Here is a 22,517-nt window from a genome sequence, read left to right as displayed (position 1 = left end):
GGATGTTGTCGGTTTTAACTGGTGAATGAACTGGCATTGAATATGGGGAATTCCAGCACCCCAGAATTTATGGTGCCATATCTCTCCAAGCCGTAAAAGTTCATAAAAACCTAAGTCCTTTCACGGACCTAAAGAATAAAAGTGGTTTCCAATGCTATTTCTGGAACTCATGAGGGAACAAATTAGGCAGAGAAAAAAAAAAGGAAAAAAAAACTTTTCCTTTGGGTTACAAATGTACCGAATCAGTGGTCTAGTATTAAATGTGGAGCTTGGTGGCACTGCATGTAGCAAGGGGTTGGAGATTGATCCTTGAGGTCCCTTCCAACCCTGGCCATTGTGTGATTTTCTTATGTGGCTTTCAGTAGAGTATGAAGAGTAAATCCAAATATCTGAGGAAAATCTGAATGCATGAATGTGTGCTGTTTCTGTTGTTTGTTTTCTGTTTCAGGTTTTTATGAAAGTAAATAACTTTTTTGTTTGTTTGTTTTAAAACTATTGTAGTGCTCAACAGCTTAACAGAGCTGTTCTGCTAAACAGCTGTTAGTGTATTTCTGTGCTCTGTTTAATTATATGCGTGAAATACCCTTGTTTACTAGGAAAATCACTGAACATCTACCTACAGAGTTCAACTCACTTTAACAAGTAAGGATCATCTTTTTAAAATAAAAAAATCTCTAATTTACTAATCAATGTAATTTACTGTTGTAAGCAATTTTTTGTACTCATGCGTATGGTAACATGGCTGCAATATTTCAAATCAAGATTTAGCTATATAATGGAAATAGCTCAGGAAAGGCTGCAGAGTTGGGTGCCAGATCATCTCCGGCAGTATTTGTGGGAGATAGGCCCTCTTTGCTCTTCTCCCATACATGCATCTGATTTCCTAGGAGTTAGGATTTGGTGAGCCTGGGGCAGCTCCAGATCGTTATTTGGCAATTTGTCTTGGCACATCTGCCAAGGTGCGAACTGTAGCAAAACTAAGGTTGTTTTCTGCAGAACCATCTTGGGCTGAAGAGGCACAGCAACAAACTGTGGGTTTTAAGATTTGCTGGACGCAGCCAGAGCAGACTTTGTGTCAAGCCATTTTATGCTTTCACATCCTGCTGATTTGCTTTGAAGAGCCTGGTGCTGAGTGCTGTGTTTTTTCTAAGATTTTAGTTTTGAGTTTATGTAATGTAATTATGTTCTTACATCACCATTGCTTTTAAACAATTTCCAATGTACTTGAGGTGATTGAGTATTAAACCATGACGCTGCCATGGATGCTGTATTATAAAGGGATTCAGATCTATGGGTTACTGACTATTATTTGTTTCTTAGTGGATGTCTGATAGTGATGACAACTGTAATATTAACTGGAAAATGAATGAAGTAATAGAAAATAGGTATTTTGCAGATGGGTGAATAATTTGAAATGGGGAAGGTATGCATCTTATTTATTAGGATAGCAATATATATTTACACATATCAGTGGGTGTGACAGCTTTACACCTTAGACTGTTTGTTCGCATTCAGATGTGACTGTAGAAGATATTTTTATTTCGGGCCGTAAATTATATATCGTCTCTGTGTTATGAACTGCAAATATATGCAGTATATTAGAATCTGTGGTAATTTCGCTACTTACAAGGACATATGATTTCATTGGTTTTAATACTACCTGAACTAAGTATAAAATGAAGACAGGCATCATATGTGTTTGTAGTATATAAAGATTCATATAAGCTGATTGACTATGTTATACACTTTTGCATGTGAAGGAAATAAGCACTAATGCAGTAGCTCTGTAGAACTGTTACAAATGTGAGTCTGAATTTATTTAACTAGTCATGCTGTGTGACTGCTGGAGAAAGAGGAGACTAATGAAGTCACAGTGCTAGTTTATGAGCAGTGTTAAGACCACATGACTTTGGTAATGGAGGAAATGTGGGCTAGAGTTTATATCTACATGATAAAGGTGCCACTGGCAGATTTGTCTGGTACATTTGTTTCTGCATTATAGATGTATAACAATTTTACAAAACACTAACTTTGGTGGAAAAATTTATCTGTGGAAACTGTTTTTCCTCCAGGTTACTGCCCTAAACTGTAGACATAGCTCGATGTTATGCTCAGAAAAATGAGTTACTCAGCAAAGTAACTGTGAAACAAAAATAATTCAGGTTGTTGGCTGGCTTTCATCTATACATCTGTGTGTGTGTCTATATAAATATATATATATGTGTAACTGTAGAGAAAGATGCATTAGAATTTCTCCAAAAACTTTTTTTCCTTAAAACTTCAAAAAATATCTACTATGGTTGTTTCTAAAGCTCTTGCAGAAATAATAGCTGTAGTAGCTTTGTGGCCACTGTCAAAAAATAGTCTTTGAAGAACTGCTTGGCCAGTTTTTAGGAAGCTGCCAAATAGCTACACTGAAAGATTTCTGGGAAATTTGCGTAGACTTTATTAATTTATTAATGCAGATCTATTCAACATGTTGAACCTCCATTTTACTTGATGGATTTTGAATTATTTATCATGAAAAGGTAGCAACTTCTGGAGTGTGACTTGTGTTTTTTTTTCCTAACAGTTTCGAAGTCACGCTATCAACTAGATTTTGACAAATCTAGACTTCAGGGTAGGCTAAGTCTACCTGATATCATTAACTTTGAGTAGCAGAGACAGTGTCTAGTTATCTCTTCTGAAATGTTGTCTTTGCTGTACTGTTGTAAACTTGTTTAGTACCTTTATAGCAGCGTAGTGCACTCAGCCGAAGCTGTACTTCTTTGACAGTTTTTTAATCTATCAAGTTCATGGACAAAGCCTCATAATCCACTAACTGAACACATACCTTTTCTTTATTTATTTAAGAATCAACGTTACACTTCTACGGTATTTTTAAGTCAAATATAAGAGTGCCAGTGCATCTGAAATGTCTCTTTTTCCTGTAGACCCTGGATTTTTTTCTATTGTATACTATCTGAGCACTACAAAACTAAGCCTCTAGTCATCTTTTAAATGGCTCTAATTTCCTTTTGCTAACTAGCAGAATAACCTTATCTACAACTGTATCTCAGTTTCAATCTAATTTATCTTCATCAATAATGCTACCCTTCACACCATCCTCTGGAAAGCTTAAAAGGAAAATAGCTTAATTAGGAACAGCAATGGCATTTCACTTTCAGAAAGATGGAATGTTCAACACACTGTGTTGAAACAGTACTCTCTGATTAGAATAACTTATGTGGCTAGCACTAAATAAATATGAGGAAAGGGCCTTCTGTAACCAGTGTGCCCAGAACAATGTTTTCTTGTGCTCACAAATTAGCAAGTTGTCATTAGAAACAATTAATATTCTTATACTTGTCATGTGAGCAAATCAATATCTTACATATGAGATACCAGATAATACAAATTTTAATATGGAATGAAATTTGATGATGTGCTTAAGCTGTCACGTTTGCCTTTTTGTAGTTCACGTTGGTTATATTTCAGGTTGTATCAGTAACTTTTCTTTGGCTTTTTGGTGGACGAATAAACGTTTCATGGTGATCTTGATTCTGCGTGCTGCGTGATTATGAGTTTAGTCCCCTTGCAACACTCAGGAAATCAAAAGTGGAAGAGACACCATTTTTCTTTTGTAATGGTCAAACATATATGCTGTATAAAATAGGGAGCACATAACAATTACATTAGCATAGAGAGTACAAAGGCTTTGCAAAGGCAGGATGTTCTATCAGAAATTATTTTCTGGAGAGACATCAGTGTTCAATATTATGAAACAGGTGAATTATTACAAATAATTAAGAAACTTGAGTTAATGTTTTAATAGAATCCTGGACATAGACTGCCCTAAAAAAATAAAAGAACATCAGGGGTTTACTATAAAGTCTGTTTCCTTCTATAGATTTGTCTGAATTGTTCTTGGAGAATTCTGGTCATAAAATGACTGTCGAGTTGCTGGTTATCTCATTTGTTAAACTGTGGAATCTATGTACCAAAAGAAAAGAGATGACAGCCAGTCTCCTCCAGCATTCAATGAAGTACCAGTAAGTATTACTCAGGTGTGCACAAAATTACATCATGCAAATCAGATCTGAAGAAAGTGTGCTAAAAAGTTCGGTGTATGTTTGTTATTTATTATTTCACCTACTACTTGAATACTTGGTACTTGTAGAGTGTTACGTTGAGGAGAATGTCAGTGTACTTTCTCCCTCAGAAAAGGCAGGACTGTCACCTCTTGAAATGGGACTGGCAGAGTACGAGGAGAGACTGTTGTTCCCTGGCTGTCAAAAGCTGGGAGAATCCACAATTATTCTGACAGTCTGAGTTATCAAACATCCAGTATGAAAGTGAGACTTGTTTATATAATATTCTTTACCCGTGTACTAACTTCGTGATTTTGTTTTCATAGAAAATAAAATTTTCTGTTTTTCTTATTAATTCTCTTGGGAAAACTGTTCTTATGCTCACCAAGTGCGATTCTATGAAATACTAATGATTATAATTATTCATGTGCTTCGAGTAGATGAGCAAGAAATATTCAGAACACAGAGAAACTCTGAGTTTTTTTGTTTGCTTGGGGGTGCAAAAGAAAAAAGGAAGAGGGATGTACTTGGGCCTGTTATAGATGTCACAATATTGATGAGCTCAAATGGAAGACTTTAAGGCTTTTTAAATTTTTTTTTTAAGCTTGTAAATCATATATCAATCCCAAAATGAAATGTGCTTTACTTCCACAGTCTTAAGCTCCCCAGATATAATTTGTAGCATTAGTTTTACAAATGTAGCAGCTGAAGGAAGCTGGAGGCCCAATCCATTTCACAGAGTTGGTAAAAATATGCAATTGGTCCAAATTCAGAGTGCCCAAATACTTGATACAGGCAATACAGTAGAAATCACCACTTTCTTTTCTTGCAACTTCTGAAGTATTTTCTCTGTCAAGCAATGCTCATTATCTCAGATGACTCCTATCTTTATCACTTCTGTGCTGCAAACTGCACAGCAAATAAAGGTCAAAGATAATTAGCTGAGGAAGGGGGCTGTTTATTTTCATCCTCACCAGAGCTTTTATTTTTGTAATTATTAATAGAGAGTTGGTAATGTTACAGAATGAATCCCCAGTGAAAAATTTAATACTTACTGGAAACAATCTTCACGTGATAGTTGCAAATTTAAGGTGTTTCTTATAACCTGTCAAAGTTTCATTTGTTAGAAGCCTGATAGTATAAACTGAGTTCACAATGAGACAAAAGAAGCCTAAAGCTCCATTTTAAACCCTAAAAGGCTATGGTTAAACTTACGTAAATTCAGACTCGGCAAGTGAGAAAGGACAGAAAGCTAGAGAGTTTGGCAGTGCATGGTGTTGTGACTAATGATACAGAAGTCTTCAAATGCCATGAACTGCTGGGACTGAATAAAGAGATGTCTGGACTTATTTTTTTTTGTAGTGTTATCACCATTCTCTGTCGTCTTTACCTGGATGTGCTGGACGCTGTTTTTTCTTCTTCTGTTTTTTTTTTTTGTTGTTGTTGTTGTTCTATAGTTCTTCTATGTGTGAGGCCTAGGGATCACTATCCAGTCATTGTCATCACTGTTCACTTCACTAGCAAGTACAAATGCCAACTTCTTGAAAATAATGTGAACAGCAGACTTAAAGCAAGAAAATCAGGACAGTTAATAAATGAGTTTCCTAGTTTTGTTCCTTCACAATAGCTGCTAGTGGTTATGTGCTTTTCACAGTAAACTTAGAACTTGTATCTGAAGATGAATTTCACTAGCAATGTTTATTGCAATTCAATGTTCAGTGAATGGAAATCTGAATTTGAGCTCTTTTAGGAAAATGCATGTGTGTAGCGCTAGACAAAACCTCAACATTTTCAATATGTAAAGGTTATGTGTTTTAGCTAACTTTACATGAAACAAACTTGAATGGAACAAACTTCTGACATATTGAAAACCTCTTGCTATAGCTGAACTGATGAAAGTGGTTATTTTTTTAATGGGAAAATTTTTGGTTTTAGTTTTGGAATTTGAATAATGAGGTTACTTACAAAGAAGATGCACCAAACATTCTCTTATGCCTTGTCAGTATTCTAAATAGTTCATAAGACTTTTTTTCTCCCAAATAATAATGTGTACACATTCTGTTTAAATGTTTGAGTTGCCTCTGTCTGATTTTAAAATAATGTCTTAATAAAATCGTAAGCATATTTTTCACCCAGTCCTTAACAAAACGGCACATTTCACAGTTAGCAATTACAGGTTGGTGCTGCGACTTTGGCAGTTGTTTTGGAATATTTTGAAGTGCTGAAGGTGAAATGTAATTAAGTGTATGTATCACATAAATGTTTCGATCAATTTAAATTAGTCACTAGGTGGCCATGTATCACAGATGGAAGTGTGGTATTTAACAAGAAGAAAATTCTTATTAATAATGCAGTCCTTTGTATATTAATCCATTAGTAGACTTTGTCTTACGTGCACACACTGTCTGATTCAATTACATCAGTGGGCCTGAAAACATGAAATTTATCCTTCCTCTTCTTAGTATCTCTGTCTACAATGCTTAAAGATAAAGTAGACATTGGAATCACAGGAAAACTGGATTGTATACAGATACTTTTTTTCTGTTTTCTAATCTGATGGCTTGAAAAAGACAAACTCATTTTCTCTGAAGTTCTTTCTGTTCTTTTATTGCCATTAAATGGATTAAGAGTTTATCTTGTTATAAGTATTTAAGAGATGTTATTCACCACGTGTGGGATAATGAATGCACTTTACATGTGTAGAATGTTGAGTTTAGCACCAAAAAAAAAAAAAAAAAATCATAAAATACCAGGTGAAATTCTAATAAGGTCAGCAAGTTATGTGTATTTGGTTAATTTTCAGAATGTCTTTCCCTCCCACCCCCCCAACTAGAAAATGAAAACACTTTTGTATATTTATAGCTTTCTGAAAAGGGAAATGTATTATTTTTGGTTATAGCTAAGTATATGTTTAATGCCTAATGTATCAGCTGTAACTTTGAAGAACAGAATATGCATGTTTTATGAGATGCAAACACCTGAAAACAAATAGAGTTGGTTTAAAAGAAATTGTGTCATTATTTTGTTACTTGAGGAAAAATGTTGTTGTTTCACCTTAAAACAGCAAAAATGGAAAAGTAACAGTCTGTTGTTATACCCCTGGTTATGGTGTATTTCTTCTTTTTTGTTTTTGAACATCTGTCCTCTTTTAGATTTATGCAATGTAAATAGAGAAGGTAAATGTTTTTTTGAATTGATCTTCTCTGATACATTAGACTGTCTGAGAAAGAAAATAGAATTAGCTTTCCTAGTTTTTATGATGTTAGAGTCAAGGCAAAACAAGAACTAACCAATAGATTGCTTCTAGCAATGCACTAGATATTCCTGTTTTGGTTAAATATTCCAGAATAATGTCATCAATCAAGAAGTTTTCCCATTCCACATGGAGAAATGCTACTTTGTTAAGCATTGCTTAACACTTTGACATGTTTGAAAAATTGAGTCCTAGATCCTAAAGGTTATTTGTCATAGGAGAAGGAGAAAATATGTTCTATGCATGTGAGAATGGCAAATAAAGACTGTAAAGATGATAAATCTTGAGTTGAATACATAAACTACTTGGATTCATAGTTCCCAGCTTCGTTTCTCAGAGTTGTAGTTTAATTTGGCCTTTACAGACATGTAACTGTACACAGCAGGGAAGTAGATCATGTCTCAGAATGAAGCCTGGTAAGGGAAACAGAGAAGAGATCAAGCAGTACATACTGTATTTTGAATGTTGGCCTTGCTGACTCCTTATAATAAGTTGATTTGATTTTCAGGATTACTGGGTTTTTTTTTGCTGATTTTCAAAGACACACACAGTAAGGTAAAGCAAGCCTTGATTCTGTCCTCTCTCACAAGATTTAAGTGATGAAATATGTGTGTCAGGCCTGCAAATTTTTTTGCATTTGCACCAATTTGTATTGGTGACCTAAAGACCAGCCTAGGTCACTTACTGGTATGATTAAAGCCATTTTATTCAAAAGAAACTTTCTAAAGGCTTTTTCTCAGAGCTGATAATTTCAAACAGAGACAAAATTATTATTTTATATTAAACAATTTTGCCAGGCTACTGTGAACATGTATAAAACTGAAGAAGCTTGAAGTGAGCAAAAAAAGAAATCACTTCTTAGAATTGTATATTGTACATTGTGGCCATAGCATGCAACTTTGTTATGAGATAAATAGTTCAAATTTTAGGGTAACATAGAGAGTTTTGGCTGCATCACTTGAATAAAGGTTTAGTAATTTGATAGTGAGAGGCAACAAAGTGATGCTTCTTAAGCTCTGTAGTGTTTGAATATAAACTGATTTTGGCATTTGTAATATTTTAGGATTCTTTCAGTAATTCTACAATTCTCTCTTTGTTAATGCAGTAACATCACCAGATCATTAGATAATGTCTTTATAATATATTTCAAGGCTGTCAGAGGCACCTTTATCATTACAATATTCAGCAACTGAACACTCTAATGACAGATTAGTGAAGGTCTGGGGACTGGAAGTCATTGGTCATCCCTGAGTATGTTGCAGAATAAAAAGCTGTGGCTACTGTGCTGAATCTCACAAAAAAAACCATGACAGGAATTCTCTTTGTCTGTGTTGTCTCCATAAGAGAAAACAGTAGAGGGCAGTTGGGAGGAGGAGATATTCATGAATCATTTCATGAACCAGTCCAGACAATTAATAGTAGTAGAATGTGGAAAGAGGACTGGAGAAGCTCAGGTCCTGTGATATGAGCTCCCACTTAGCATGGAGTGTTGGTTGCTTTCCACAGAGCTTGGCTTTGCGGAAGCCATTGGTACTTTGGATACAAAGTGTTGCTCCCTCAGTCTGTTTACATGTAAGGAGTGCTTTTCTCCTCACCCACTGAGGTTGCAGTCTTTACGTAGTAGCACATGCTTTTTTGGTGGGCACAGTATGTAATTGTTTTGTTCTTTTCACTTAAATCAATCAGCACAATGGTACAAAAATAAATTGAATGGGAAATGCTCTAGACAGGGGTGAAAATTTAAGGTTCTGTAGATTTCAGGTATGATGCCAAAATAGTGAGAAATACTTGCACACTAACCTACTGGTAAATAATAGCTTTTGCCTTTGGTTCCCTGGTATATAAATACCTTTAATTCCCTTGTTTTGCATTTTGCTATATATAGCTTATATAGTTAATACTATATAAGCATATTGTTATGCAAAATCTAGAGGATGTAATGTGTTTTGTGACAAGGTAATAAGTGTGCTGTACATCCATAAAATAATTGCTTTGTAATTCATGGACAAAAGCCCATTCATGGTCAAATACCATTCAGAAAATGCCAGCTGGATTTTTTTTTTTTTTAATAACTTGTGTTACTTCGATGCTCTGTATGAATATTTTCATTGTTAAACTAACTCATAATCTTTCCTCAGTCTCTAAATAGTCTAAGAAATAATTATGGCTTAGTACAGTTATTGAAAGTGAAGACTGGCACAGAGTTGTGTAAGGGGAAAAAATATGTCTATCAATTATATATCAGTATATATCATATATATCTATATATGTATGATGTATATATCTCATATATATAATATATATATCAGTATATACTTTTTAAACTCTAGACAAACAAAGCAACTTAGTAAATTGAGTGACGTCAGTTATTTTTGTGAGAAAGCATGTACTCCTTCTAAGGTGAATTTTAAAAGATTAATTGTTGTTATATCATATTTGTAACGTTAATAGATAATGGCAGTAAAGACCTATCTCGCAGTCGGACCTAAGCATACTCCAAGACCTTCAAGTGATGTAGGACAGATGTTGCCCTTGCTACCCCCAACTTTTTCATAGGGGAATTTTTAATTAAATTATATTGCCTCAGGATCTGCACCATATATTTGTCATCTATAAAACTAAAACGTATGTGAAGTAAGGTGAGGAAGATGAATATTTTCATTAGAAAGCCACATTAGAAATTGACGTGCTAACTGGATGTCCTATTTTAATAGACAGTGCTTTGATTTGCAACTGTTTCTGCCGTATTTGAATTTAAATCTGCATATAAATACATATATATATGTTTTCAAAAAGATTAATCTGGTGATTGCCAACAAGAAGTAGATTTCTCTAAAGGAAATATAGAGGGATTTTATTTCTTTTCTGGAGTCTGGGAATGACAGAGCTCAGTCCTAGCTTATCTATATGAATTTATATAAGCCACATAGCATAAGAAGCTATTAATATTCAAGAGTTATTAGTACAAATCCCTTTATAAAGCAGACTTACTTTAGCTTTTGAGTGACATTGCAACATTGTTTTTCAATGAGACTGTCCTTGAGAGTCAACAAACTCCATTTCACTAAGAGGGTTAATTAAGGTCAAGTTTATAATGGGGTAGGAAGAAGCACAGACTGAAGAAGCCATATATCAGATTGAGTTTTCAAGGTCTTTGCAATGCATTACTAACTGGGAGGCTGGCTAATGTGGGTGACATAACATATCCTATGGCAAAAATATGCTTGGAATAAACCTGAAAAATCAAATAGAGTTTTTTTCACGGAAGATCATTTCTGTTCAATGCTGTTAGTCAGCCTTATTTCTGAGGGATTGTACTACAATATGAGAGCAGAGCAGTGGTCAGCAAATGTGTTTTCCTGGCTTTGTCCAGAATATGGAAAATGCAACATCTCTGCATTGTCCAGGCTGCAGCAGGGAAATGAATCTGTTTCTCCTGCTTCTCAAGGATGTGGTACTCTGGCTGTGATATCTATGTATGTGATTCTTTTTGCATGTGCTTGTTTTTGTTTTTTTCCTCCCTAACATAAATGTCACAGAGTCAATACCTCCTTCCCCAACCTCCACCTTCTGTGCTGTGAGGTTCTAAATGGGCAACACCCTTACTTGGAAACAGATTCTGTGAGTGATGCTGGAGCTATTGACGAGAGGCAAGGGCTCTGTCCCCCTGGCCAAGCAGCAGCCTTAGTGCCTCCAGCTGACAGACAACAAGCTGTGTGCCTGTCTGGTCCAGCTCTGAGGCTTCTGCTTTTCTTGAAGTGCATGAAACAGGCTAGGCTGGATGCTGTGAGATGGCAGAAGGAGGAGAGGGTATATTAACTTGTGTTGGCTGTGACTTTTCGATTTGTTTGTAAGTAAGTACAGGGCAATATTTTGTTTTCCTTCAGATGAAGTCCCAGTTTGTGCTGGGGGAGTTGTTGGTAACTTCTGAGGTGCCTTCTGTAAAACTGCTTGTGCAGAAGGGGTATTCACAGAGTCATTCTCCTAGATTTTTAGAGCAGTGTTGGAAGTTACAATTCAACAGAAATCATCAGAATACGTCTCTTCAGTTTCTGAAAATTGACGTGGTGGTATTTGTGTCGTGTTTACATTTCTCTCTATGGGAATTAGGGCTGAAACTATGTAAATAAGTGTCAATAAGGAATACTGTGTTTGAGGACAAGTGAAAGAATACTGCTATGGAATGGCTACAAATGAGAGCTCTCTCCTTCGGTCAAGCAGCTCTAAACCAAGATGTTTAATTTCTCTTCAGGGGCTCGTTTGTCACAGGCTAACGCTGCTTTGCATACTGTAAAGAAAGCTTTTCAGATACTTTTCAGATGTCTTTATGATAGCCTATGTTTCACAGAAGTTGTCTTGTGTGATTTCTGATTTTGGTGGTGATACTCTGTGCCTTATTGGTGTAGATCTCTATATGGAGTGAGCTTCTCCGAACTTCACCATATTGGGTTCAACTCTTCTATTACTCATTTAAGTTGATCATGTAAACGTTACGCAGCTCAATACTATAAAGGTTATGTTTTTCAGGAGCAGAAGAGCAAAGCAAGTGACAAAAGTCACTTTTACCAGGATTGCTTTGGGAAGGACTTTTGTCTGTAGCTTTGGCTTTTTCTCTACTCAAATTCCCAGTTTTCATTCAGTTTTTGTGAATTCAGATATTCTGGAAAATGATTGTGTCAAATCAAAATCTAGAAGGTATCTCTGTCATTAATGCAGTGAATTGTCAGGAGACAAGTGTTTTAACACCAAATTACTTAGTTTTCATTCCAAACTCAGGAGAAACAACAGTTATGGATTCAGACTTGTTTTCTCCTGTCTTGCAGTATGAAATCATTTGTGCCACTGTTCATCTTCTGCTCATTTTATTTTGAAGCCTTTCACCACAGTCCTTGCTTATGTATTCTCTCGAGCCTAATTCCTTCTCTTATTCCATCCCTGTGTGTAAGTTTAGCCTCCTCTTGAAGCAGAACTCTGGACTTCCCGTGCAGAAAACATGAGCTTGTCTGTAAGCCTGGTTGCTTCCAGCTTCCTCCTGTGTGCCCGGCAGGGAACGAGCAGGGAAGCAGAGAAACTCTGCTTTCAGCTACAGTGCTTTGTGCCACAGTGGCATCTAGCTGCAGCAGTTACAGCTAAACTGCTGCAGTCTGTGCAGTCCTGGTTTGGAGCAGGTCAGCTCAGATGAGCTTTTTAAAGAATTCATCTACCAAAATTCTGAGCATATGCAAAGTATGATCAAAGCCTTAGGATTGTTTTAGCATTCCCTTTTTTTCTGTATCCAGCAGATGGGCAAGAGACAGTCCCAGAAGTTTCACATCTGTGCTGTAAAACTGGAGTAGTTTCAATTGGAAAGGACCTTTAAAACTGTGTAGTTCCAACTCCCCTGCTATTGTCAGGGATACCTCCTACTGTAATAGGTTGCTCACAGCCCCATCCAGCCTGGCCTTGATCACCTTCAGAGAGGAGCATCCACAACCTCAATGGGGATCCTATTCCAGTGTATCACCACCCTCACAGTAAAGAATTTCTTCATAATATCTAGTCTAAATCCATTCTTTTCTATTTTAAGGCCATTTTTCCCCATCCTGTCGTAATATGCCCTCATAAAAAGTCCTTCTGCAGCTTTCCTGTTGTCCCATTTCAGGTACTGGAATGCTTCTACAAGGCTGCCCCAGAGCCTTCTCTTCTCCATGCTGAAGACCCCAAGCTCTCTCAGCCTGTCCCTGAAGGGGAGGTGTTCCACAGCCCTCTAATCATCTTTATAGATCTCCTCTGGACCTGCTCCAACTGCTTGGTGTCCTCCTTGTGCTGGAGGCCCCAGAACTGTACTCCAAGTGGGGTCTCACAAGAACAAAGTAGGTGGGCAGAATCACTTCTCTCATCCTGTTGATCACACTTCTCCGCTTGCAACCCAGGATACTTTTGGCATTCTGGGCTGCAAGCACATATTGCTGGCTCATGCTGAGTCTTTCATGAACCAATATCCCCAAATCCCTCTCAGGAGAGATGCTAAAGCATTTGAAAGATCTGTCTACAAAACAGTTTTCATATTTAAAATAATTTCACACCCTAATGTAGTCTTGGAAATAGTTTAAGTTTGTTTTGTTGTTTGTTTTTTTTTTTTTTAACGACTTTTTAAAACATTTTAAAATGTTTTTTTTAAACAATAAACGCATAGTAAATACTCTCAAGTAACTAGTGGGGACTGAGTGAGCCATCGCTACAGACATGAGAAAAAGCTTCAGCAATTAAAAACACAGGATCTTCTTGTAGCAGTTGATGCTGAAGATATTTTTGCTGTTTCTCTGTTGGTATCGTTTAGAGAAATATTCAGTTGACAGTTATTTTATACTGTGGGTTTACAGATAGATCTTCAACCAAAATTCAATTTGCATGTATCCAGATTATAGCAACAAAGCAAACCAATGCAATAAATGTAAAATTTCCATATGTTTAAACCTACAAAGTTTTCTAAGCATGCCCAACTTTTCTGATTGCTGCTGGTGTTTAAGGAAATATACGGGTTTGTGGTCAATTTTTTGTATCAGAAATAGGTCCATAAAGCTGCTGCTTGTGTGTAGCGGTTTACAGCCCTACTCGAGTCCTGTAAGCATTCTTCTAATTTATAAGACAATCTTTATAACTTTTCTAGCATTTTCCCTTCTAATTCTTCAAAGTAGATCAAAACCTTAAATCACTCTACACGCAATTTGTGAGATACTCATGCCAGTGAAAACATTTTTACAGTTAAAAAAATCTTCAGGGTTTTTTTTTTTTTGCATCATGTAAATAAGACTGGAAACTTGACGAATGGACTGTAAAGAAAAAGTGTTTTCATTATACTCATGGCAGACTCTCCTGGCATTTATCAGAGGGGAGGCTGAAGAGCCATGGTGCGTGCAGCAACACCCAGCAGGGCGGTAACTGTGTCACGAAGCTGGCCATAGGGAACTGCTAATCAGGGCACTCAGGGCAGCAGGACTTTCTTGTTGGCATGCAGTCTCCAGTGTATTCTGGAACATTTAGTAGTTTTAGATGGTAATAACCTTGTCCAATTAAGGAAAAAAATATATACTAATTTTTAACGTGGTGACAATTTTGTGACATGTATTTGACAAGCTCCTTTGATCATGAGCTGAAGCTAGGACTGAGGAAACCTCAAAACACATTTATGTACTGCATAGCATCCACAGAGACAGGGGGACTGGCATGGTACCGTGTCAGAAAAATCCTTTGGTATTCTTAACACACAATATTTATGTATTTCTAATTTGTTTTGCGAGAGTTTAGTTTTAATTAAAATTTAAACATTATGAAATCAATGATTTAGTTTCAGGGCTCTGGAGCAGAATGAAAAATTTTTATTAAGCTTTTACATTTTTTATAGGAGGAAATGAAAGTTACAGTTTACTGTTTACCATGCTTTCTTTCCTTCTTTTTTAAAATTGAAAATAGTAATTAAGATGATATACTGGTGAGACTGTGGATCAAGGGGGAGACATGTCTCTTCACAGTAGTTGAGACCTGGTAGGGAATAATGGAAGAGAAGGAAGTAGAGAAGGGAAGGATGATGGTATGGCCTGGCAGTATATCTCATATGGGCTTTCTTCCCTTCTTACCTCTGCCCTCTCCCTCATTTTGTTTCTTCAGGATAAAAAGCATGTGTAGTGATTTGCTTTCCCTCTTCTGTAATTCAGTGGCGTGCTCTTCCATCATTAGTATCAGCAGACAGTGACGAAGTAATAAAACCCACCCAAGTACTGTACTTTCAGAAATAATTTCTATTTTTAGAACTAATTTTATAATAATTTCTATTATTAGGCCAAGATTTAAAAATAAAATAAAAATTACCATGTCTTTTGGTAGAAACTATCACTAGATGAAGGAATTAAAACTGAATTCATTTTTATATGCAAGCCATTTAGAGAAATGGCTGTCGGCTTGATGGAGCATCTGTCAATAAACTGTCTCACAGACATATAGTATATGTACATGTGATGATACTACATTTTATGTAGTATAATTACATTTAACATAATGAAACATTTTTGTCCTGTTATTTTTTGTTTAATCTTACATTTTTCTTCTGATAGGCATGAATTTCTTCTAGAAGGCATTTTTCAGGACTGTTTCCTAATTCTTATTGATATGCACAGAAGGGCAGTGGTAGTGGGGAAGCTAGGTATATGACTGAAGGAGGGTGTGGGGCTGAGGGATAAAATGGAAAGTCAATCAGTCTTCTATAAAAATTAAATATCGGCTCCATACGTTGGTTACATTTGAAAGTTACACTTAAAAAAGACAAGAAAAAAGAGCCTGAACTCTTCAAACTTCATGGTTACTTATGCCTTTAAAGATATAGATGAAGGGAAATTATTGAAGTAGAGAACTAGATGCAAATCCTCTAATGGTATTATAACAAACTTACATAAGCAGAGTCTTTGTGAACGAACTGTGGTTTTGATACTGGAAAATTATTTATTCATTTTGTCACACACACAAACATATATATATATTTGGCTAATATCTATATAAGGATCTTAATGGGGCAGGCTGATATAAGAGCCAACAGGACTGAAAAATTAGTTTTTGGATCATTAGCATAGAAATGAGAGGCAATCTCATCTATTTCAAGACAGTGGAATTAGAGGAGACCCTTTAAAAAACACAAGTGGAAGGAAAATTAACAGTGATTTCATGATAAAGTAGCAGACTGGTATGTAGGAGGGAAACCAAGAGAGCAAATTTCTGCAAACATACAAGGCCTTCAGAATAAAAGCTCTCTCCATATCTTAGACAACAACAGGAAAAGGAGACCATAGAGCAGGAGGCTAAAAACATTTGTCATACTTGCAGAGTGATTTTTTTGGTAGAATTTTATCCTTAAACATGTGGTAGAGGAATGGTCATTTTGCCTGATTTTCAGGGGAAACATTGTCTGAAATTAAGAGACCAATTATGTTCGCTGTTTCAATGCTGTTATGAAATCTGCTGTTTCTCATCGTTTTTATCCAGACCACCAACCCATTGCATCTCTTCTATGGTTGAGTCCTAGGAAATTATCAGCATCAAGATAAAAGTGTGCTGCTATTACACAGCTTTTTTAACTTGAGAGTTCTACCTATTTGTCTTATAGGAAAGCCTAGTACAAAATGCCAGTGATTTGACGAATGCTCTAAAATAAATAATAATTACAATAATAATAAGCCAATGTGAGTGGGAAAATGTTTCTGTGTGGATTTGTCTTGTCTGTGTATCAGGAGGATTCCCTCAGAGCTTTAGAAATTTCAGGATAAATAATATGAGACCTCTGCTCCTGCGGTTATCAAAAATCATTCTCCTGTATCACTTAAGCCCAAGCACATGTTAATAAATTGTCACATAAGTCTATTATCATTTTCAACATTGGTAAATATTCTTTAAGATAATCAAGGCTCAAGTGCACATACTTTTCAGTGTAAAGATTCAAAATGTATTTCAGAGATTAAAATCTGTAAAATCTTAAAGCATATTCAAAACTGGAGGTAGTTCATTATTAATCAAAACTTAAGCAAACTTTGGATCTGTGTGCTTGCTTCATCCTAACTACATCAGTATCAGCTTCACGGGAAAGTCTAGGATCCAAATAAGCTAGCCACTCTAAGTAGCTAAGAGTGAGACCAACTCAGTATCCAGAGTTTTCTTTTTCTTCTTTGCAACATCGTCTAAGTCCATGTATCATCAAGCCCCCTTTGAAACAAAACAAACAAACAAAAAACCAACAAAAACAACAACAAAAAAACAACAGAAAAAAAAAAGAAAAAAAAAAAAAAGAAAAAAACCCACAGGACAAAAGGCAGCCGTGAGTTTTTAGATATGGTATATGTGCTTCAGAGATCAAACTTCTCCTTCTTCAGTTGCCAAAGACTTGCTATGCAATTACTAACCAATGCAATTTGCAGAATCTTTTAAATTTTAAAAAAAAAAACAACAACAACAACAACAACAAAAAACCCAAGAAATTTAAAATAATAAAAGGGAAATAATACGAAATACAACTAGTAAAGCATTCATTAACTTCAGTGAATGATTGCTGTGATATTTTGCTGGATTACCGTATATTCTTCTGTATAGATCAGCACAGTTAGTGCTATTAGCAAGTACTCATCCTTTACCAGCAAACATGACAATCAAGCCCATAGTCTGGTATGTAATCAGGGTTCTGAGATGCTTGGGTACTCAGACACCACTTCAGCAAAGACCTGAGATATGTGTTTAGCTGTCGACATGTCAGGAGTCCCAGTGGTCCTCTAAGTGCTCTACTGGACTGAGGCCAACTTGGTCAGTTCCTTGAACAACAGGGCTGCTTGCAGAAAACATATATTTTACCCTATAGTTTCAGTGTGGGAGCTGCCAAGCTCAGATCTTGCTTGTAGACTTGTGACTCCAGTGATGTTGTCAGTCTCCATGTAGAAAAAAAAAAAAAACACCTTAAATTCTGGAAAAGTCTGCCTACATGGCTCATCAGACAATGCGACCAGACACATCTGTATATCCTCTTCCTGTCCTAATTGTTTTTCTAGGGTATGGCATGTATGTCTCTACCCATGGAATAGCTGTTAACCATAGTGAGCTCTTCTTCAAAGAACTTTTTAAACTAATGATACTGAGTGGCATTTTAAAATTGTTTCCAGTTCTCACAAGGGAAAAGCATTGCAGCAGAAAAACAATTGCTTCAGTCTGCTGCTCATTGCTGATCCTTGGCCAAAAAAGTCATTCAGTGTTGCATAGATGAGTGACTCTAAAATCTGTATCAGCTGAATTACTTTTTTTTTTTTTTTTTCCTCAAGTGAACAGCATGCTCCACTTGTGGGATTGTGCTGGGAACAAGTTCATTAAGCTAACAAAACGAGACAGGTATATAGCAGAACTGTCAGAAAGAGCTCACATTGATCCAACCTAGTGTCTTGTTAATGAAATGCTGTATTTATGGGATAGTACTAAAGGTTTTTAAGGTAGTGAACCATTTATGTCATTTTCTATGATAAGCATTACATTTTGCAAGTGAAAACTACTTGTGTGGAGCATGCTCTTTGGGTACTATGATTCAGGTATAAATATAAGACCTTTGAAAGAGAGACTAATCAGTTCAATAGCTCCTCTATGTTTCTTTGTTTAAAAAAAAAAAAAAAAAAAGTTTTTGAAAGCTAGCAGAGAAGCAATGTAACTAATTTTTTCAATGTTGGTTTGTTAGCAGCAGTGTCTGAGTGGTAAAATGGAGGCCAGCACCTCTGCCTGGAGTTTTGGCTCTGAATCTACACAGTGATGAAATTTCACATTTTCAAAGAGTCTGGCTGTTTTCCTGAGTGATTTGTTCTTGCTTGTACTACAGGGTCAAAATCTTTAAGGGAAAGAAGAAAAATAAAACTTTGAATATCAATAAATTAAAATGAAGCAAGCAAATATTAAGAAATAGAGCGAAGCATGAAGGAAGGCTTAAACAAGATCTTTGTGAGATCATAGCTTGAGAGTAATCTCAAAGCACAACTCTTGCTGAGGTTGTTGGTATAAATTTAAAGACTAAAACCTGAAGCTGATTTTTTTTAATAGATGATGGATCATTTATCAGCAATAATTCCTTCTGATTTTTTCCTTATAGATATATTTTTTAAATAGAAAAATAAATGTAATGTCATCACTATTACTTATATTTTATATTACTGCTTCACTCCAGCAAACTTTTATATTCCAGGTTATAAAGGTAGATCATGTTTTGAGGCGATTTCAGCTAAGTAATATGATTAGTATTCTCTGTTCACTTCGGGTCCTTTCCTTTTTAGTTCAAGTGTGGGGATCAGAATGAAAAAACTCCAAACTTTGTAAGTAAAATATTCCTCGTAATGATTATGCAAATTGCAATTGTCTACTGAATGAATTAATAGCATTCATCAGAATAGCATATGAAAAATCAAAGATACTTCCAAATGTTAAATAATGAATGGGTCATTCTGGAATTAAAAAAAATTAAACAGATACATGGTCATAGGCTGCTACTCACCCTGTGAAATTGCATTTGACCTCCATTTGGGTAATTGTATTATGCCTGCCTAAATTTCCATGCGCAGTGATTTACAATTGAACATACTATTCTACTCCTCCTATTCTACTTTATTGCATGTGGCTGCTGTTTATTGCTGTGTAGTTATATTTATTTAGAGGATGATCATGTTCTAGTGGCTGACTCCCATAGCTCCTATATAGATTTGTATGACAAGTGTGCTTTCCAGCTAGATAATTAATACCATGTAAACAAAAGATTACTTATTTATGTATGTTTATATATTCTGATGTATTTGTGATGAAAGAGAGGAGACAAAAATGTAGAACAAATGGAAAACAATTGTGTTCACTTCTTTGTGAAAATGACTGGGGACTCCTTTCTAAGGACTGTGCCAAGAAACATCCCATAAACTACTTCATCAGGAACAGAGACATTTTCATGATGCTGGCCTTACAGCTCCATGCAATACATATAGAATATGAAGATATTTCTTCCTGCCTGAACGAAGGCTCAGCAGTTATCTGACATCAGTCTTCAAATGTAATTGCAAGTTTAAACTCATTGAAGAGAAAGGTGTTTTATCATAGAGAAAGCAGCGCGTGCTCGTTTTTCATTTTTAATCAGGCTTTAGCTCTGTGGCTTCATTCTAAGAAGAATTCATATCAGATGGAAATAATAGACAGAAGGTCTAATTTAAGCCCAATAATTTGAATCCTGTTTAAGAGTGTTGGAAAATGGATTGCTTTGTAATAGTTAAAGTAAAATGTCTTGCAGTTGTAACAAACGAACTTTTTCCCACTTCATGGCCAGAGGACTATATTTTGCAAAAGGGTAAGAACTTGATATAAAACAGTGTTTGGCTTAGACACACGAGCTCTGAACTGTATATAATGCCTATTCTAACTGTACCTGGATTGAACTGTGTAGTACTAAATAATGCATATGCGAAGTAAATGTTAGATCTGAGTGGCAGTGGAACTCTAGAGACTAGTCAAAACAAACAACAACTTATTTTATTAGTAAATGTTTAGTCATTAGTGAGAAAGAGAAAATTCTTCCATTTTTGCAGTACCTTTGAAACCCGCCTACCACACTTTCTGTCAGTCTGTTAAGTAAACCTTCCTGAATAAATGAGTAGGTAAAGCAAGGCAGGTAAAGGAAGGACTAGTCTGAGTCTATCCCCAAAACACAATTCAAGTGTGAACACAATCTGGTCTTTGAAAATGCCAGGTATCCTGATGCTTTTTTCTTTATCTCTGTCTTATGTATTAGTATTTTCTGCATCCTGGCAAGACTGATAAAAAAAATAATTGTTCCTCTTTCTAAAGGAACTTCGAGCCAGGACTCAGACTCAGTTTTGTTTTCAGTGCAGAAAGTGTATCATTGCCAAAACTTCATCTAGTTCTCAAGAAACATAGCACTTGAACTTTTTATTTGATTCCAGTCTTTTTTAACATAAAGGTGTGTTTTAGGCTTGAGGTTCGCCTGAAAATACAAACTGAAATACTTCAAAAACTGAAATGGGGCACTGACAATTACAGAAGTGTTTAATGACATTAGATGTTGAACTACAACTATTGTTTAGGTAGAACATATAATGTACATCCTAAATTCCTTAATTTACTTAATTATCTCCTAATTACAGTCTAATTAATTAGTAATTTATCTTAATTTCCTCTGGTAATTTCCCTATTAATCCCTACTTCAATATGTTGCATTTTTATCCTTCCTCCTTTAATTAGGAAACAAATTCTATGGTCTTTGCTATGGCAAAATAAATATTTCTATCTCCTGCAAAAGATAGCTAATTGTGGCTTTGAAGACTGTATATTTTCATTACAAAATCAAATGACAGTCCAAGGGTCAGTTGCACTGAGAACCCAGGAAAACAAGAATTCTTGACATGTTATACTTTTCCTACTTAAAAATCAAAATGAAAGAAAGTTGTCTTTGTGGGAAAACCAAATATTCTGATATATCTGCATGAAATATAGTAGTTTCAATGTCTTATTTAAGCAGATTTTTAGTGATTCTCATTTTAGAGTATTTATTTTTTATTGAAGAAAGTTATGCCTTTTTTCTCCATGTGCGATTATTAGTCTTTTGCATTTCTTCCTATGCCAGAGCTCAAGTTTCTCCTTGCTTGAAAAACTTTTTAAATAAAAGGTCTAAATTCTTTCCCTCTCATTGAAATAAAGTAGCATAGATGTGTAGGTATCAGTTGCTTAGATTTTGCGTACGTAAGGGGGGAAATCATTTCAAAGTGAAGGAAGTGCACAGTTAAAGTGATTTTTCACAATATAACTTATGAACATTTTAATCAAAAAGGATTCTGTTGTTAGCACAGATGGAGGCAAAGCAGTGGGAACACGAGCTGTCCAATGGTAGCAGAGCCAGAAAAAGAGAGGTTCTCAATTAAACAGTGTTGGCAGAGTGTAGTTCCCTGTAATTGTGCAGCAACTCTGATGTTACATACAGGGATGAGCTGGAATGGTTTTATTTTGGAGGAGATTTTTCAAGGATTGCTTTCAGACTCGCATCACATAATTTGCAAATAAATAGATTTATTATGCTTTTCAACCAGTTGGGGAAAAAAAAAGTCTAAATCATCCGAGAGAGAAAAAAAAAAATCAAAATCTGTCATAGGGTACATGGCATCTTTGCACTTCTGGGAGGTTTCTGAGTTAAGAATGATGCAGAAATATTTTTCCTCTGCATGATACTTAGCACCTGTATGCTTTTAACTAAGTAGATCTCAGCTTAGAGAAGAAAGGAAGGAAAGGTAAAGAAAAAGTGTAAGTCACAGGGAGAGCGGTGGATATTATGTGTCTTTGTTTGCAGCTTATGATGGCATAACTTAAAGATGGCAACAGAAACAGCTGGAGCTTTTTGTTGCTGATTTATTTTTGTATGGATAGTGGTTATGGTGAATGAGAACACCATCAGGGTCTTGTTACTCTTCTGATTGCTGCTGCTTCCACTGCAGTCTGTGTATTACCCAGATTGCAAAGTTGTGGGCTCACCTTATGCTGCTGCTGATGAAGGACTTAATCTGAATTGCTTGATTATAAATTAGCTTTGATACATCCTTCTGAGAAGATGCTCACCTCTGACTGAGGGACAGTAACAAACAAGTTGGCATGTGGTATCTCTAATG

At 35.8% G+C, this 22,517-nt stretch overlaps 1 long non-coding RNA gene across 3 annotated transcripts in view; it reads left to right on the top strand.

Annotated features, from left to right (window-relative positions):
- Positions 1 to 22,517, top strand: part of LOC128084286 (uncharacterized) — a 62,792-nt gene that overhangs the window by 26,714 nt on the left and 13,561 nt on the right. The window lies entirely within an intron of this gene.

The sequence above is a fragment of the Tympanuchus pallidicinctus genome, unplaced genomic scaffold (assembly GCF_026119805.1).
Source record: "Tympanuchus pallidicinctus isolate F22 unplaced genomic scaffold, pur_lepc_1.0 scaffold26, whole genome shotgun sequence".
NCBI lineage: Eukaryota > Metazoa > Chordata > Aves > Galliformes > Phasianidae > Tympanuchus > Tympanuchus pallidicinctus.
The sequence above is the reverse complement of the archived record's forward strand: the minus strand, read 5'-3'. Positions and strand labels throughout refer to the sequence as shown.